We start from the raw sequence: 20,559 nt of genomic DNA on the forward strand, positions 1-20,559 counted from the left end.
TTCTTTCTTTTTTTTTTTGTTGTTGTTTTGTTTTCATGTTTGTTTGTTTTTGTGACCGGTAAGGGGATTGCAACCCTTGGCTTGGTGTCATCAGCACTGCGCTCAGCCTGGGCACTCCCAGCACCGCACTCTCCCGAGTAAGCCCCGGGGTCGGCCCTACTTTTTCTTCGGATGAAGCCAATTAGCAAACAGACTGCCCATGCTCTCTCTCTCACCCTTGTTTCAGCAGAGCTGAGCTCAGATTATGTTCTGTCCTCTCTCTCCTATTGCAATATTCTTGCATAGAGTTTTCCATGCCTGGTTAACTGTTTCTGGTACAATTTTTGCTTTGACAGTGCTAACTAAAATTTTATTTCCAAAAAAATCTTCCCTTTCTGTAATATTTTAATATGTGTAAGGAAAAGGAGCAAAAGGAGAAAGAATACAGTGGAGGAATCAAATGTGAAGCTTAAAAACTGGTAGAAGCTACTCGAAAAATATTTTCATTAAATACTGGCTGTTACCCATGAAGTTACAGAGGAGAGAACATTTTGAGAAATTATGGTACCTCAGGATAACACAATTTTTTGCTAAGAGGCTTAGATTGAGAACACACACACTCAATGATCCAGTGTTCATATTTTTCCCAGACATATATAGAAAAATAAATAATGAAAAGGAAGTCATATCCCCCCTAAATTGTACAAATGTCCAAAAATATAGTCACCCTCCTGAGTGTTATTGTGCCTTGCTGTCTAAGCCAGGCAGAATCATCATTCCTTCTGTCAAAACACACTGAAAATAATGTGTAAAGAATTGGAGAGACTCTTTCATATATCTAGTGATGAATTAACACCATGATGATCCTCAGCTACCTGTTCTCAGCAAAGACAAGCAAATTGAAGGATTATATAGAGTATGCCAAGAATTAATAACCACTGGAAAGGATGGTCACTTTGAAGTTACGCTATAAAGTTACTGCGGTGTGCAAGAAGAATGCCTAAGAAAAATCTTCTCACTATAAATATTCATAGGTATAATTACTGTTTTGCTTTTTAAACATTGGCATTAGGTGTTTCAGAAATTGACAGTAAGATGTTAGTTAAGAATAGGTTTAGTAATATTTATTACAAAAGCAATGCCTACAGATTACAGAAAATTGAGAGCATATAAATAAGCAAAAACTAGAAACCTAAAATCAACTATGAACACACAATTTGGTGATAGCCACTATTAACAGTTCTGTAAAATTTGCTTTCAGGTATTTATGGAATATTTAGCTAAGCTTAAGATTTTAGCTCGTACTATAAAGCAGGCATTGCTTTAACTACTATGTCCATATTATTGCACTTAATTCTCACAAAAGCCCTACTAAATGGACACTATTTTTACCCATATTTTACAATCAAGGAAACAAGCACAGAAAGGTTAAGTAACTTGCCTCAGGTCACAGAGTTATTAAGTGATGTCACATTTTAATCAGGCAGTTTGGCTTCATAAGCCATGCTTTTATATAAAATAATATCTATTTTTAAAAACCCTAATTTGAGAAATTCGGTTTGCCAAAAGTTTTTCACTATTACACACAATTTAATTGTGAGCTTCTTAGAGTCATTTTTGTGCCTATTTTTTCCACACATCCCTTTAGGGTTAATTTCTAGAATAGGGGTACTTAGTCAAAGAGCATGTCCATTTTTAAAAGTTTGATGGCTATAGTTTGTCAAATTGCTCTTAATATACATTTTACCAATTTTATTGCCACTTATACTGTTAGAAAGAGTCCTTTAATTTCTGCCTTCTCATAATAGACTATTTTCTACTCCACCCACTACCACCACTGTATCTGAAATTTTAGACCAAAACAACACATATTGAAAGTAGAAATTCTATTACAATTTTTTAATTAGTCAGAACATGTTATATGAAAACTCTTGCACTAACTTTGTTTTCTAGTTTTTTTTTCATTGCACTTTGAAAAGAACTCTTAAATTAATCTTGTTTAATTTTACTAATTCACGACATGGTACATGTAGGCTACTCTGGTAGGTATGGTTAAAGGCACAAAGATAAATAATATTGTTACTGCCCTTAATTAGCTTGCCATCTAAGGGAGACATTATCCATGTAAACAGTTTATGTATAAGACAGAATGAAGGCCTTGTTAATTACAGATACAAGCAGAATATGATTATGTTACAGAGTGTGAATAGAAATGTGCCATTAATTCTGACTGAAGGGGTCCAGAAGTCATTTCTATGCAGTTACCTTTAGTGTGAGACCTAAACAAGAAAGAACATTTGGGAAGGTGAAGGGAAGGTTGAAGGACATACCCGAGCCAGGGAACATGATAAAGTAAACAAAAAAGACATAAAAGTGTACGATGTTTTCTGAAAATAATAAACCTGAATAACAGGAAGATTTGTTTTTTATTGTCAATTGAGGGTATTTAGTGGGAGAAAGCTTCATTTTTCCAGTTATAAATATAGTTTTTAGTATCTATTTATGCAAACAAGTTGTTCTATCTGCTTTCTTTTTTTTTTTTTTTTGTCGTTTTTTTTTTTTTTTTTTTTTTCGTGACCGGCACTCAGCCAGTGAGCGCACTGGTCATTTCTATATAGGATCCGAACCTGCGGCGGGAGCGTCGCCGCGCTCCCAGCGCAGCACTCTACCGAGTGCGCCACGGGCTCGGCCCCTATCTGCTTTCTAATAACACTTAACCAGGGAAGACCAGGTGTTTCCATTAATAAAGTTTGCTCCATGCAAAAACTCACTAGCTAGTCATTAAAAAGAAAGTGTATTAAGCACTTTGTGCCCAACACTGTTCTAGGCACTGGTGAGAGAGTAATCTGCCTGGATTTTAGGGAAGGGGGATAACATTTTAAAGATGTACAACAGAGAGAAGATTACTAGTAAGAGCTGAATGGGAAAAAAAAAAAAAACACAGAAGTTGAGATATGTTAGAAGCCACAGCCAAGCAAAGATCTCGAGAGCATATTGCAAGCAGTCTGAAGAGGACCCTTGGTCAGGAGGTACTTTTCACAAAGAAAAGGCTAAGTGATTGTGCCAGTGACAATTGCTACCCTCAGTCTACATCAAAATTAGGGTCACCTTTAGCCTCTTTTGCAAGATTATTTGATACGTATTTATTCATTTATATTTTTTGTCTACTCAGGGAGTATGTATAGCCAATAAAAAAGTTACATTTATTTTTTTATTTATATCTGCTGAGGAGTTGCTGGAATTCTTCCGCAGTTATTAAACATCCTCCTGTTTATCCCTAGATGCCCAGTATTCAGCACCTACTGTCTCTCTTCATCCTGCCTTTCTCATCCAGCTTTACACGACAGCCTCCACCTTATTCACCCAGGTCATATAAGGACTTAACTCTTCAAGCATTGCTCTCAAAGCAGGATGATACATCACCAGATGGTGTGTCTCAAGGTCTTTTTCACTTGAGAAATGACTATAAAAAGAAGCTTCTTATCAAAATGCACCTTTCGTTCTGGTCAAAAAGTGGGCTTACTTCTTCCACATTACTCCATCTCAATCTGGTTACTATTGACATTAATTAATAGGTTGACATATTTTTCAATTTCTATTCCTTTTATCCTGGTATTTTACATTTTTTGAAATACACGTTGTGAAACCATACTATCAATGCAAATATATATTTTATTTTTATTAGGTGCATTTTTATTTGCATAAATGTAATAATAATAGTAGTAGCACTGCATAAAAATTAGATATTGTTATAACTACCAACTATTTTGACAAAAAGGTGTTGCTTTTTTTTCCCCACCCTAATGGGCCCTAAACTGTACAGTTTGTAATGAACATTATTATCATGAAAAAATTCTACTAATGAGAATTTTAGGAATTGTGGTGTGGCTTAGAGCATCACTGTCGAGGAAAAGGAGAGAAATTAGATAACTACTTCGCAGATAGCTTATTGTACATCAACCTTGGCCATTTAAAACTATGTTTCCCAGATTTTTTAAATACTCCTACCAAGGCTGTAAAATGAATACTAAGCTTTTGTACTTGTCTATCTTGGGGAAGGAAGTTCTCTGGGGGTTTCAAGTTGTTTGGAGATTGTCACTTGATGTATTGGTTTAATCATTTTTGTTGTTTTAATCAATGTGCACAAGGGCTCAGAGAGATCTGATGAGTATAAAATAATGAACACCAGAAATAAAAAGCAGGAAAACCTCTGGGTCCTCTCCAATTCCAAAATACAATGTAATCTCTGAACCAAACGAAAGTGTCCCTGGTCCAATTTGTTCAAGGAAACATGATCAATTTATCTCTTCCCAAAGAGAAATAAAGGGAAGGAGAATGTAAAGACAGTTGGAGCCTCAAATATATTCAGAGAGGCTCCGAACACTTCAAATAAATGTCACTTTCACCTGAGAAAAAGATCTTTAGAAATAAATGTTTCTGTTTTGTACAGTGGTGTCCTTTTGTTATTGTTCTTAGGGAAAATAAAATATGTTTAAGTATGTGGAAGTGAATAAAACCATAGTGGAATCTAGTTGTTTAAACGCTTTTTTCTTTTTTCATTAAACACAATTTTATTTTATGGTAGGATTAAACTTCACTCTAACCATTGCATTGCATAAGACAGTATTGTTGCATTGCAACATGCATGTACTTTTTCCTTTAAGAAAAATTTAAATTTCATACTGCATGTAGCTCTCATTACATATATTTTTAAATGACAAATAATATTTGTGAATATTTATGGAATACAAGGTGATGTTTTGATCTATGTATACATTATAGAAGGATTCAGTCAACCTAATTTATATGACCACTATCTCAGCAATTTATCATTTTTTCTGTGGTGAGAATGTTAAAAATCTATTTTACCAGTATTGAAACGTTATTATTGACTGTGGTCACCATGCAGTAGAACTTACTGCTCCGGTCTAACTGTAACGTTGTACCCTCTGATCAACATCTTTCCCTTTCTTGTCCTCCCTTCTCCCCCTCAGCTCTTATTTAAATGACATCTATAATTACTCTAGTGGCAATGATACCAGTCACCATTTCTTACAAGTTTAGTAAGTGTCAGATGGCATACTAAGGACATTAAGACATTATCCCATTTTAATTCCCACAAGTATGTGAGAAGTGAGGTAACTCTTATTATCTCCATTTTTTAAAATAAGCAAACCGAGGCTTAGGTATTTTAAGCAATGAAGATGGATTAAGATAAACAAAGAAACCTAACTAAGCTCTTAGATCCTTTGCCATTTTCAGAAATCCTCTCATGATTTTCAGAAATCATCATAATTATGATGTTTTTATATATGCATGAATGTGTGTAGGCGATTGTATTTTTACAGGAAACGCAGACATTTCATCTCCAAGCCTCCTGCATTCCTTGCCTTTCCCCCTCTCTGCCTTACATGCATAGCTCACTGCTTGCATACCCCAACTTGGCAAATTCTGAAAATGTCCTAGACGTTTGCATCTTCATTTGATTTATTTGTTTTATCATAACAGTATCCTTTTCTTCCTCTTATTCATCTTAGTGCCTCTTCCCGTCTTTAAAATCAGGTCAGGAATCCCCTTTTTATTAAATTTTTCCTTGGCCCTCTCAGTCTATCACAGGAACAAAGGGCTATAACTGGGGTCACTGCTGTTTTACTTTACTATACTCCCCCGGGATCTTTGATGCTAGTGATATTTTTCTTTCTTCTCTCTAACCATTATCTAGATAATGCCAATGCATAAATAACAGTGAGTGAATTGTTTTCTTTCTTATTGCTTTGCTGCAACAGAAAATCTATAAGGACAAAACAGAGGTTAAAAAGAAATAAATTTCTGACTATTACTAACAAGAATGCATTATGCTTGCATTCTTTCAAAACACAAATGTAGATTATAGGGGTTGCAGCACATCTTACTCAATTGAAATATTACTTTGCACTTGCTTTGAAATTGCACGAATTGAGTGGTTGTATTATTTATGATGACTTAAAGACCCTCTATTATTCCGGTTTTCAACACTCACGTTCCTAATTTCAGTGCTTTGATAAGGCATTTTCTGAAATTATTACAAAGTGAAAGCTGATTTATCATTTTTAAGGAGAGCAAAAATAAGTTCAAGTAAAGAAGTGATTCAAAATAAGAGATAGAATCAACAATATGAAAATGGACAACTTTATTTTTTGTTTGTTTGTCTTTGAGATGAATTATTTTTTATTGTGACATAATTCATATTCCCTAAAATTCACCCACTTAAAGTGTACAATTCAGTGGTTTTTGGAATAGTCCCAAAATTGGATAGCCATCACCATTCTAATTCCAGAACATTTTTATCATCCCCAGAAGGAACCGAGTATTCATTAGCAGTCACTCCCATCCTACCCACTCCCTCGAGCCCCTGGCAGCCACTAATTAACTTTTTGTCCTTATGGATTTGCCTATTCTAGACATTGCATATAAATGGAGTCACACAGCATGTGGCTTTAATTTAGGAAATAATTCCTTTTTATGGCGGAGTAATATTCCTTTGTATGGCTCTACCACATTTTATTCATCATTACCTTTATTTTTGAAGGATTTTTTTTTTTTAACTGAGTATAGAATTCTGGTGGACAGCTTTTTAAAGATGATGTTCTGGCTTGATTAGTTTCCAGTCACAAGTCTGCATTCATTCTGATCTCTCTCATCTGTATGTAACATCTTTCCCAAATGATTGATTTTATTTTGTGGTCCCAGCTGACAATCAATGCCAAAATGTTTTCAAGTTTTGATCTCAAAAAATTATTATCTCCTAATTATTTCAGTCCTATTGCTTTGAGACTTACTGTTCTGCTTATGTGTTAGGCCTCAATTTAGATATTTTCTAAATGAGAAATTATTAAAAATAGGCAAAAGACAAGAGACACCCCACCAAAGGAGATATACAGATGGCAAATAAGCATATGAAAAGACACTTGTTATTAGGCATTAAAATGAAAACAAAAGATTAGATATTACTACTTATCTATTCTAACGCCAAAATCAAAAGAACTAACACCAAATGTTGGCAACAGGAACAGTCATTCTCGGAAGATGGAAATGAAAAATGGCACAGCCACTTTGGAAAACAGTCTGGCAGTTTGTTACAAAACTAAACATGCTGTTACCACATGATCCAGCACTTGTGCTCTTTGGTATTTACCTAAATGAACTGAAAACTTATGTCCACACAAAAACTTGCACACTGTTGTTTATAGCAGCTTTATTCATCATCACCCAAATTTGGAAGCAACCAAGATGCTCTTCAGTAAGTTATTAGATAAACTGTTCATCCTGAATGGGGAAAAGCTGAAAGCTTTTCCTTTAAGAACAGGCACTAGACAAGGATGCCCACTCTCACCACTCCTATTCAACATAGTGTTGGAAGTACTAGCCAGAGCAATCAGAGAAGAGAAGGAAATAAAGGGCATCCAGATTGGAAAAGATGAAGTCAAACTGTCCCTGTTTGCAGATGACATGATCCTATATATCGAACAGCCTAAAACCTCTACAAAAAAACTGTTGGAATTGATAAATGATTTCAGCACAGTAGCAGGATACAAATTCAACACACAAAAATCAATAGCATTTCTTTTCTCCAATAGTGAACATGCAGAAGGAGAAATCAAGAAAGCCTGCCCATTTACAATAGCCACCAAAAAAATAAAATACTTAGGAATTGAGTTAACCAAGGACGTGAAAAATCTCTATAATGAGAACTACAAACCACTGCTGAGAGAAATTAGAGAGGATACAAGAAGATGGAAAGATATTCCATGCTCTTGGATTGGAAGAATCAACATAGTGAAAATGTCCATACTACCCAAAGTGATATACAAATTCAATGCAATCCCCATCAAAATTCCAAAGACATTTTTCTCAGAAATGGAAAAAACTATTCAGACATTTATATGGAACAATAAAAGACCACGAATAGCCAAAGCAATGCTCAGCAAAAAAAATAAAGCTGGAGGCATAACACTACCTGACTTTAAGCTATACTACAAAGCTATAATAACCAAAACAGTATGGTACTGGCATAAAAACAGACACACTGACCAATGGAATAGAATAGAGAATCCAGAAATCAACCCACACACTTACTGCCATCTGATCTTTGACAAAGGCACCAAGCCTATTCACTGGGGAAGGGACTGCCTCTTCAGCAAATGGTGCTGCGATAACTGGATATCGATATGCAGGAGAATGAAACTAGATCCATACCTCTCACCGTATACTAAAATCAACTCAAAATGGATTAAGGATTTAAATATACACCCTGAGACAATAAAACTTCTTAAAGAAAACATAGGAGAAACACTTCAGGAAATAGGACTGGGCACAGACTTCATGAATACGACCCCAAAAGCATGGGCAACCAAAGGAAAAATAAACAAATGGGATTATATCAAACTAAAAAGCTTCTGCACAGCAAAAGAAACAATTAAAAGAGTTAAAAGACAACCAACAGAGTGGGAGAAAATATTTGCAAAATATACATCTGACAAAGGATTAATATCCAGAATATATAAGGAACTCAAACAACTTTACAAGAAGAAAACAAGCAACCCAATTAAAAAATGGGCAAAAGAGCTAAGTAGGCATTTCTCTAAGGAAGATATCCAAATGGCCAACAGACATATGAAAAAATGCTCAACATCACTCAGCATCCGGGAAATGCAAATCAAAACCACATTGAGATACCATCTAACCCCAGTTAGGATGGCTAAAATCCAAAAGACTATGAACGATAAATGCTGGCGAGGCTGCGGAGAAAAAGGAACTCTCACACATTGTTGGTGGGACTGCAAAATGGTGCAGCCTCTATGGAAAATGGTATGGAGGTTCCTTAAACAATTGCAAATAGATCTACCATAGGACCCAGCCATCCCACTGTTGGGAATATACCCAGAGGAATGGAAATCATCAAGTCGAAGGTATACCTGTTCCCCAATGTTCATCGCAGCACTCTTTACAATAGCCAAGAGTTGGAACCAGCCCAAATGTCCATCATCAGATGAGTGGATACGGAAAATGTGGTACATCTACACAATGGAATACTACTCAGCTATAAAAACGAATGAAATACTGCCATTTGCAACAACATGGATGGACCTTGAGAGAATTATATTAAGTGAAACAAGTCAGGCACAGAAAGAGAAATACCACATGTTCTCACTTATTGGAGGGAGCTAAAAATTAATATATAAATTCACACACACACATACACACACACACGCACACAAACCGGGGGGGGGGGGAAGAAGATATAACAACCACAATTATTTGAAGTTGATACAACAAGCAAACAGAAAGGACATTGTTGGGGGGGAGGGGGGGAGGGAGAAGGGAGGGAGGTTTTGGTGATGGGGAGCAATAATCAGCTACAATGTATATCGACAAAATAAAATTAAAAAAATAAAAATAAAATAAATAAATAAATAAATAAATAAATAATAGATAAACTGTGATGCATCCAGACAATGAAATATTATTAAATATTAAAAAATAAGAACTGTCAAGTCATGAAAAACATGTATGAAACTCGAATGCATGTTACTAAGTGAAAGAAGCCAAGTCAGTTTCTGGGGATCAAGCTATGGTGAGAGGACCAAATTCTCCTGCACAGCCTCATCAGAGAGTAATTTTAGCCCTGGGTGCCACGACTGGCCTGTAAACCTAATTACAATACTTTTAGAATATACCCCTTTTAAGAACAAAATGTTGTGTTTCATTTAAGGTCTGATATCACTTTCGGTAAAATGATAATAGCTGATATAAATCGAGTGCTTAATACTGGACACTTAAATTGTTCTTAGTTTTTCACTATATATACATATGTATATATAAACACTTTTATCAACACCTGTGCAAAATTTGTTCTTATGAATATTTTCTTAACAATTAGGTCCTTAGTTATGGACTTACTGATATATAGACTGGATACGTTTAAATCTTGTTGTATGATTTACTTTCACTCTTTCCTGGAAAATCCTTGCTATGTTTCGTTTTATCCTCTCCCTTGTCCTGTTTTTCATTTCAGTCCTTCTGCACAAGTAAATTATTTATGCATGAGTTTATCTAAGTGGTCCTCACTAATGACCATTCTATTACTACTCACACATTTTATAATGTAATATTTACATTATAAAAGTCAAATCTAAAATTACTTGGATATTTTGAAAGCAAAAATTGCACTGAACAATGTTCAACAGGCAAGGAAGACTTTATTCAAAGCAATAGAGGAGAGAGACTAGAATGCAGTCTCAATTTGGCTCCACTGAAACAAAAAGTAGATGAGTATTTAAGAGCTGGGGTGGGGGCCGGGCGTCCTAGGCCTTCTGTGTCTACCAGCTGGACTGACCTCCTTCCCCAAAAAGTAATCTTCCTTATATCTTTATGACAGGAGGTAGTTTTACATATCAGAGCAAAGTACCCATGGAAGTTAGGCTCTTACCCTATCAGAGAGACCTGGAGACAGGGGCCTTATCATCCTTGGTGATAACATTCCAAAGCAATTGCTCCCAGATCCTTGAGAAAGGTAACCCTGGGTTGTAAAATTGGCAAGAGGCTTCTTAGATTTACATCTCAAAGTGGCAGAGGAGGAATTCATAATTTTAAGTTTCCTGAAGTAGGTGTTCTAAAAAATAAAGATAAATAAAAATAAAAGGGAAGGGACCTCAGTGGTTACAACATCTAGATTCTATAAAGGTCTGGGTGAGAGGGAAGTCAGGGGTCTGGAGAAAGGAAGAAATCTGTCTAAGGTTTGGTCAAGCTGAGGAAAATAGCATGGCAGTCTTGTTCAGTATCAATTGTTTAGACAATGCCAGCTTTGGTTATCAATGGCGGTAGCACTTCGTTGGAGTTCCGATTTTATAAATGCGGTGGGGTCAAACTGGGAAGAAATGGGGAGGATTTTCACTGATTCTCAGCACTCAGGTGATGTAAATTCTTGTCTTTATGAACTTTGGAGTCAAACAATTTGATGTTATTAATAATTTTTATAAGTAAAATTCAGAGAAGATGCCCTTAGCATACACCTTTTACAAATAAGAATGCTAATTGAAGTAACCTAACTTAACACAATGGCTATAAGAATTTCACGTAGTGCTTGCACTCTAAAACAAGTCTATTTAATTCAATTAGATATTTGAAATATAAGTCATGATATAGGTTATATTGCTGGAAGAGTGCCCTTCATTTTAACACTTTTTTTCCTCAAAGGATGTTGATATTTCGAGAACACTGTTTTTTCCCAGTAGGCTCATATCAACACATGACAAGTTCATAGTTTATTGAGTCATATTTGTCCAAGTACCATCAATGCAAATATTAAAACAGGAAAAAGCTAAGCAATGCATTTATAGACCAAAATTCAAAATAATAGCTTTCATTTTTTCTACTATGTTCAGAACACTTTATTGTAAGCATTTATGTGGGCTTATTATTACTATTATCTCAATTTTTCAGAGGAAAAACTTGATAATCATGGAATTAAACAATTTTCTCAGAGCTATGCAACGAATTTTGTAGTAACATAGATGCAATCCAAATTTGGTTCACTCCAAATCTTAAGCTATTTTTCTTACATTATATCTACTGTATGGAACGAACGGCTGCAGTGAATGTATTTTTACTTGTTTTTACTCCATACCCAGTGACTATTTCACTGTATAAATAACAAAAACAAGCCTAATACGTTATTGACTAATTAGGTTTTTTTAATTAATAAGAATGTCAATAAGGATATCACAATTCTCAATATTAAGGTATTATCGATTGCTCTACAACAGTCATTTTTAACAGCTTTCCAACGCTAGAAAGAAACATTCTGTTGCAAAATAACACTGTTTCAGAAAGACAATATGTGCAAAACCCTGCATTTTTGATATACAAGAAAGAAACTGAAAAGCAGGAATGAATGGTTTACAGTCTGCTCACTGCAACCCTTTCCCATCAAGCAGAAGCAAACTAATTATTTGCAGACACATTCTCCTGCCTCCCCCAACACACACACACACACACACACACACACACACGCACACACGCACACACGCACACACAGATGCACACACACACACGTTCACACGCACTCCCACACCAGTCAGTGCCATTGCAGCCAAGATCATCCATAGTTGGTCCCTGAGGTCTCTAACAGAGTATTGAAGACAGCAGAAAAGACATAATCTTCTTGCATTAAAGAATTCTGAGAATGAAATGTGTTGGAAGTTTCCAAACATAAATCTCTGGCTACACTAAGACCAGAATGGGTCACTTCTGAGTGAAGTGAAATCTTTATTTTTGAATTAATAACCTGTTTCACCACTCAATTTAGTAAGCGGTTTTCTAGTTAAACACAATCAAGAGGATGAAAATTAAGATTGTGTCTTTAAATGCATTAGCAAGCGATCAATGCAGGAGATAAAAGAAAAGAGAGAGAGGAAAGTCATGATGTCACGTCTGGATGGTACCTGTATATCATCTCTGAGCATGTGCAGGAATACCTGCAGACTCTCAGGGGAGGGATACTGCATGGGATGCAGTAAAAATCTCAACCCTTACCCACTGGCCCTTTGACACTATACCTTTGGTTTAGTGCATTTCATGCATTTTAATTATGGTATAATATTTTAGATGAAATAGTTGTCGCGTACTGCTCTCTCTAAAATATTTAATCATATATATGTATGTGTTTATACACAAAATGTATGTATATATGTGTACATGTGTACACATATATACACATATAGACATATTTGTTTGTTTGTTTGTTTGTTTGTTTGTGACCGGTAAGGGGATCGTAACCCTTGGCTTGGTGTCATCTGCACCGTGCTCAGCCAGTGAGCGCACCTGCCATCCCTATATAGGATCCAAACCCGCGGCCTCGGTGATCCCAGCGCCGCACTCTCCCGAGTGAGCCACGGGTTCGGCCCCACATATAGACATTTTAAAATGTTGTCACGATATTAGGTTTAAAAATATTCTGAGTTTACCGGGGCCTATTGAGTACATTAAGTTAAACCCTCCAGACAGAATTTAGTGCAAAGGATTAGAGATTTTGAAGGAAATAGTTATCTAATTTTGTTTCTGTTGCCATAAGCACAAGTACCTTGAAGCCAAGGTGTTAATTTTCCAAAGAAAGCTGTTTCTTCAGAGCAGTTGGTCTTTTAACTATTTCTGTATTTACAAAGTGTTTTCTCCAAGGGTTATAGCTTTTTGTTCAGATTTACTGCATGTTATTACATGATTTTTGGCTCTGGAGTTCAAGGGCCAATACCGAATTTTAGTAAGATTCAACAGGAGAAACAAAAACAGTAGCAGCAGCAGCAGGAACAGCAAAGCTCTCCTTTATTGGGTTTTGTTGATCACTTATTAGCCAATAAACGTTATTTGTAAATTTAATATTTTTGTAAATAAGGTGATTAGTGGAATCTCAAAAGAGAAAGGGGGTTACACATTTCTGGCAACCAGGTTTAATTGCTGCTTGCATAAATAGATGACCTCACCTGAGAGTTCAGATATTCTCAGAAAGAGAAATTAATACATCCAAAATATGAGTCATTTGTAGACAGGCAGGAGCAAGAATCAGATTCTAACATAGCTTGTTAAATAAATATTCACCCCATAACTATTTTTAAATAGTCATGTAGACTGAACTAATATATACGGTAAATATATATGGTAAGATTTTTGTTTATTGTATTTTCATTACGTATTTCAAATGTTAGTAGCATATACATTCACCCTCTTGATCTCTCATTTTCTCTGTAGGGTGATAACAATAACAATAATGCAGGTAAGTTTTTTCATTTTTTCAATCTAAAGCATGTGTTTCTTTTCAGATTGGCCTGAAAAATATTAGTTATTTCATGCAGCATGAAAATGACAGAATGTAAGAAAGGCTTGCATGACTACAGGTCCCTGAGGAAGTGTGAAAAACACCTAGAACACCCTGCAGTGGGTTTAGCCACCTACAACCACACAGGGACCAATTATACAGATTGAGGATAGCTTGACAGAATCAAGAATGAGTTCAGGAACCCTTGAGAGAGAATCGAAGATTAGATCAATATGGTTCTGGCATAAATGAAAAAAGAAGCAATTAATACTGGAGGCCGACCAATAAATTAGGCAGTCATGTTAAAGAAATGGTGTGGGACTTTTGCTTCCCTAAAATTTCCTCTGCAATCACATGGAAAGTGTTTAGGTTAGCCTGGAATCTTTTCCAAAAATAGAGTTTCCTTACTTAATTCACTAAACAGTTCTACTAGCTAGATATATGGAAAATAATAAAAACTGAAATTATGACTTTAAATATATTAACAAGTATTCAGCACAGAAAAAAAAAAAGTCACAATGCCAAGCGATGGCTGATGCCTTTGTGTCAGGAGCAAGTGAATATTTATAAACAAAATTTTTATTTGTAGATTATATTATTAACATCTGAAAATGGATTCTCGCAATTTTATATGCATAATTCTTCACACAATCACAAAATTAGAATACATAATAAGCTGAATTAAATTTTATAATGAAAAATCCACAAGTCTTTGTGAATCTGAAAGAATTTATATTCTCTGCTTGTTGTTTATAGAGTCCTATTAATGTTGATTAGGTCCACTGGCTGATAGCATTTTCAAACCTTCTACTGATTGTTGGTCTAGTCATTTATCGATTACAGAATGAGGAGTGTTAACATTTTCAGCTGTAATTGCAAATTTATCTATTTTTCTTTTTATTTCCGTCAGTTTTAGCTTGGTATAATTTTAATCTGTGCTGTGTACACATTTAGAATTATTATCTCTTCTTTGTGAACTGACCTCATTAGCAATATGAAATGTCTATATCTCTAGTAATATTCTTTATCCTGGATGTCTAATTTGCTACATGTTCATAGAACTACTCCAGCTTTCTCACAATCCATGTTTGCATGATATATATTGAGAAAGATAAAAGAACCTCCTGACCACCAGGAACTAGCTGTGCACGAAAAGGTGCCTTAGCCTTCACAGTTAGGCTGTGGTCTCCTGATGGAAAATAAAAAATCTCACAGACCACCAGTATCAGACAAGGTCACTCTGGACCATGATGACACAAGATAAAAATGACAATTAACCATGACTAAGCAGAGGCAAAAATAAGGTCACTGCTCAAACCACAAAAATGACCAACACTCTCTCTCCTGACTAAGGGAGGTGATGCCTGCTTCCTCGCCCCTTACAGCTTTAACCTCACTCTGCTCTTTTCCATTAATAAGATCCATTAATGCATCATCATAAAATTACTCCAATTTACTAATAACATTCAATCTAAAGCAAATTTCACTTTCTTGGAGCCTTCTCAAATTCATCTAACACAAGTCCAAATTCTATATTAAACTTTTTCTAATACACCCTTACTGAGATTCCCCAAGATTCTGCGTGGTGTACATTTGTTTCAGCAAGTCAATAAAAACAATTTGATTTGATAACAGATGTGCTCCTCGTGGCATTTAATTGATGGACATCACCAATAGATTTCTATTATTTTAATCTATCTGCATACTTATATTTTATGTCTATCTATTGTAAAGAGTATATAATTGGGTCTCGCTTTTACTGATTCTGATAATTTTTACTTTTTGATTTGAGACATGTAGTTTACATTGAATATAAATACTGAGGTGGATGGATTTAAGTATACCATAATGCTAGTTGTTTTCTGTTCCTTTTTCCTGTTTTCCTGCTTTTTTTTTTTTTTTGTATTAACTGGATATATTTTAGTACTTCATTTTATTGTATCTATTTGTTTTTTAGCTATGCCTATTCATTTTATCCAATTTTCTGCATTTGCTTTAAGATTTTTGGTTTGCAATCACTCTCAAAATGCTATTACACAGCGTCACATGCAGTTGTCTTAAGGCAGTATATTTCTGTTTCCCTTCTTCCCATTCTTTGGGCTACTGTCATGCACTTTACTTCAATGTATGTTATAAACCTCATACTTCTTTCTATTAAACAACCAATTACTTTTGATTAAGATAGATAATAAAAAACTACTTTGTATTTGAACATATTTACCCTTTTTGGTCTTTTTTTAAAAATTTCTTTGTGTAGATCTGGGTTTCCTTCTGTTACTCTTTGGCTTTATCCTGAAGAACTTCCTTAAACATTTGTTGTAGTCCAGATATGCTGGCAATAAATTATTTTAGCTTTTGTTTGTCTGAAAAGTATTTCTTTTGCTTTCATTCTTGAAGGAGTTTTTGCTGGATATAGAATTCTAGATCGACCTTCCCCCCAACACTCCCTTGATTTATTTTATTATCTCTTGGTTTGCACTTATTTGATAAGAACTGACCAGTTTCTTCTTACTATAGTTACCTGTATCTAATGTGTTTTTTCCTACTTTGTGTACTTTTCAAATTTTCTCATTACCGTTGTTTTCCAACAACATAATTATGATATGCCCTTGTGGGGGTGGGGGGAGTTGTGTGTGTGTGTGTGTGTGCATGTGTGTGTGTGTGTATCCTACTTGGTTAGGCTCATTGAACTCCTTACATAGGTTGATATACGTTTTTCATGAAATCTGAAAATTTGCCACCATTATTTTTCAAACATTTCCCCATATACTCTTCTGCACTTCCAATATTAATTATGTTAGATTGCTTGGTTGTGTCTTAGGCTACTGAACTCTTTTTATTTTCTTTTCCACTCTTGTTTTTTCTGTGACTCACTTTAAATAATTTCTATTGCTGTTTCATCAAGTTCAATATTTTTTTTTCTCCCACAGTGCTTAATCTGCTGTTAAGCCATCCAAATAATTTTTATTCCTGGTACTGAATTACTTATTTCAACAATTTCTATTTGGTTCTTTTATCTAATGTGCATATCACTATTAATATTCTTTTTTCTAAAATTATTTCATTATGTTCATAGATTCTTTTACATAAACTTGGCTATAATAGGTGTGACTCCATTCCATTTTCTTCATCATTTCTCAATCTGTTTCTATCGACTCATTTTGTTCTTAGTTATTTGTGATATTTTCCAGCTTTTCACATATTTAGTAATTTTTTATTGTATTCCTGTCATTATGAGTGCTGAGTTGTTCATATCTGGGTTTTTCTGGTGTTTTCATAACAAAAACTTTTTTCCCCAACACTTAGTTAACTAACTTGCAGTTCAGTTTGATCTTTTGATGCTTGCTTTTAATCTTTGCTGAGTTTGGGCCGACCCCGTGGTACACTAGGGAGAGTGCTGCGCTGGGAGCGCAGCAGCGCTCCCGCCGCGGGTTCGGATCCTACATAAGGACGGCCGGTGCACTCACTGGCTGAGTGCGGTGCAGCCGGTCACAAATAGACCAAAAAAAAAAAAAAAAAAAAAAAAAAATCTTTGCTGAGTTTATCTAGAGTAGGTTTTACTCTAAAGCTCAATTTGTCATCCTCCTGTGGCATCACCATTTTGGGGTATCTGCTGAGTATGCATGGATAGAAGGTCAGAACTCAAATATCTCTTATCTCTTTATGATCTTTTGAATTTTTTCATCTTACAAATCTAGGTAGCTATTCTTTCCCAGCAGATGTTCCTTGCCTGATGTTTTAGAATTTTTCCCTGAGGGGCTTCAGCATAGTATTCAGCTATGAATATAAGGGTATTACTATGATGATTTGTGGAGCTCTTTCTCTTCACAGTTCTCTCCTTACTGGGCTCTTTTCCTCAAATTTCAGCTACTACAGTAGCCCCTATTTTGGATCTTTGCCTCGTGAACTCTTTGAGACACATTTTTGGGCTTCCCTGTACCAAGGTGCAGAAAGACCCTGGAGTTAGAAAGCTCATACAACTCTGGAGTTCACCTCATTTGTTTCTCTTCTCTCAGGAGTCACGTTTATGTACTCTGAAAACATTTTATGTATGAAATCTGAAAACAAATTCCATATATGTTGTTCAGTTTTAAAATTTATTTATGTTAGGGGGACTAGCGTCAGCTACTGATGCTGACTGCAAGCTGAATCGCAATTACCTTTTATTAGGACTAGCTATTAGCAGGAGCTTTCTTTATATCTGGTTCCCAGTGAATTCAACCTGTGATAGTACCCCAAAGTATGATTTTTAGCATAAATCATCAACTTTTTGTCAAAAATGTATTTTTCACAATGTAGATAAATTAGATTCAAGATTGTGTAATAGATATAAATTTGGAAAGTATAGATTTAATATTTATATCTGAATTAGTTCATTTTAGCTTATATCTTGAAGAGTGAATAGGGTTTTACCATATGAGGAAGGAAAAATTTTAGGGCATTCCATTCAAACCTTACAGCATGCCCATGCATAGCACATTGAGGAAGTATCTATAAATTTTGTGTGGTTAGACCTTGGAAATCATGGGATGTGCAATGCAAAGTGGCTGTGGTTGTCTAATAATAGGTCTTCGTTACTGTAACTAAAGGAAAGAAACTATGTTGGGGCTAGATTGTGAGCCCTTCAAAGGTATTTTTTATTGTTGGGATTAAAGTTTCTGTTACACTTCCCACTGTGTAACAGAGATGCAAAAAAGGATTACCCAAAGCAACATGAATGCAATGAGAAGCCCGAAGGGACCGCACCTCAGCAACTCCTCTGTTAGAAGGAGAAAACTGGGTACAGCCCTCATTCAAAGTGAGCTTCTATTTTTTATTGTAAACACAAGGAAGTTTCACAAGAAAAATCAGTTGATTCAATCATTTCAAAAGAATACAAAGACATGGGCAGTGTGACAAAAGTTACCTATGGCTAAGTATAGCTTAAACAATGGAAACTAGTAACATCAGTGAAATTAACAATGTGACATTCCAAAGTACAATTTGTGAAAAGCTAAGTTGGTCAAACTGTGATCATTTTCTAAAATATAACCTCCCCTCAAATGATTTAAGCAAAGTTGCATTCTTATGATTAAATCTAAGTATAATTGTTTCCAAAGTTTCCACCAACGGACAGCTTGCCCTTAGCAAACATTTTTTCACATCTTTCCCTTCGACAATTCTTAAAATCTCTTAACAGGATTAGTATGACAACCACCTGTTAGCTCTAAAATCATTCAAGTATACAATCCCATACTAAAGAGTGATTAGAGTTGATTAGATGAGCTGTTACCACACTTTCTGTAGACTGTTGTCTCTTAACCAAGGATTGTTGCCCCACACATGGCATTTACCTAAAAACCCTATTCTAAAAATCAAATGAGAATCAACATATATTTCATTAGAATTGATTAAATGGGCTGTTGCCACACTAGCTGTGGGCTTTAGCCCCCTGACCAGAGACTGTTGCCTCAAACATACACTTACCTAAAAAACTTATTTTAAAAATCAAATGAGAATCAAGATTTCTAACCCTCTACAAGTTTCTGTGACTTTTCTCCAGTTATTATTCTGACTAGTGTCATAGGGTTTATAACTGATTCTGGAAAAAATCTGTAGTTCTGAATGTAATACCTATGAACTTCCATTCATCAACCTAACCAAATTTCTTGGTGGTACTATATCAATTGTCATACACAGCAATATTCAAAGTGCATGCATGGTCCCTAGGAAGAAGGCAAGACCCTCCCCATGAATGCAAAAAGAAAATGTTTAAAGACATTTATATTTATTTTATCACTTTGCCTCAGGACTATTTTCCATAGCCAAGAATTTTTTAGAGTACATGGATCACTTGGAAATATGACACTGGTATTCATCCAACTTTAATCATTTTCATTACGTCAGACAAATTCCATTTTCCTCTTTCACTAGAAATCCTCTTTGATGTCAAGATGGGCTGAACCAAAGCCAAGGCAAGCCCTTTGTATGTTTCACTTTAGACTGTTAACTCTCCCTATTCCTGGTTGCCTTACCTTACATCTAATTTTAATACTCTAAAGTTTAACACTTAATTTTAATATTCTAAAGTTTCAAATTTCTCTCTTTCCCTAGTAGCCTGACTTGTTTCTAACGTATGCCATAATATTCTCATCAAAGTACTTTCTAAGACATGAAACTATAATTCAATAAAATGTTTTAACTCATAAAATTTAAATAAAAATACATTTTTAAATAGATAAAATTAAACTTAACCGTTTCTTAACAAGATAACCTTAAAGTGCTATTCGGTGAGGCTAAAAAATAGAGAGGGAGCCACTAGTCATGTCACTATTTGTGTGAGTGGGTTGTAACTATATTTATGGTATATCACTGTACCCAGAGCAGGTTTTTAGCCCCCAAATACAGTTGAATATATCTTCTGAATGATGTCATAAAATCTTGCACTTGTAAAACTAGAGCTTAGAAATAATGCATTGTTTAGTATCTTCTGTAAAACCTAAGGAAATGTCAGAGCAAGGACATTGAACATAGCCTTTGGTAAAAGCTAAAGCATTGCTAAGTGCCCTCATTAAGACACAATAATTCAAGCTTTGTTCTCAAACCAGATAAAAATAAGAAATTGCTAATATATTTTAAAGGGCTCAGATAAATGATCAAAATGCATAAAAGAAACTTTTTAAACACAGGTATAAAGAAGAATAAAGATTTTTATAGATATTTCAAAAGAAGGGAAAACTTTTAAAAAGTCC

This window comes from Cynocephalus volans, chromosome 16 (assembly GCF_027409185.1).
Source record: "Cynocephalus volans isolate mCynVol1 chromosome 16, mCynVol1.pri, whole genome shotgun sequence".
Lineage (NCBI taxonomy): Eukaryota > Metazoa > Chordata > Mammalia > Dermoptera > Cynocephalidae > Cynocephalus > Cynocephalus volans.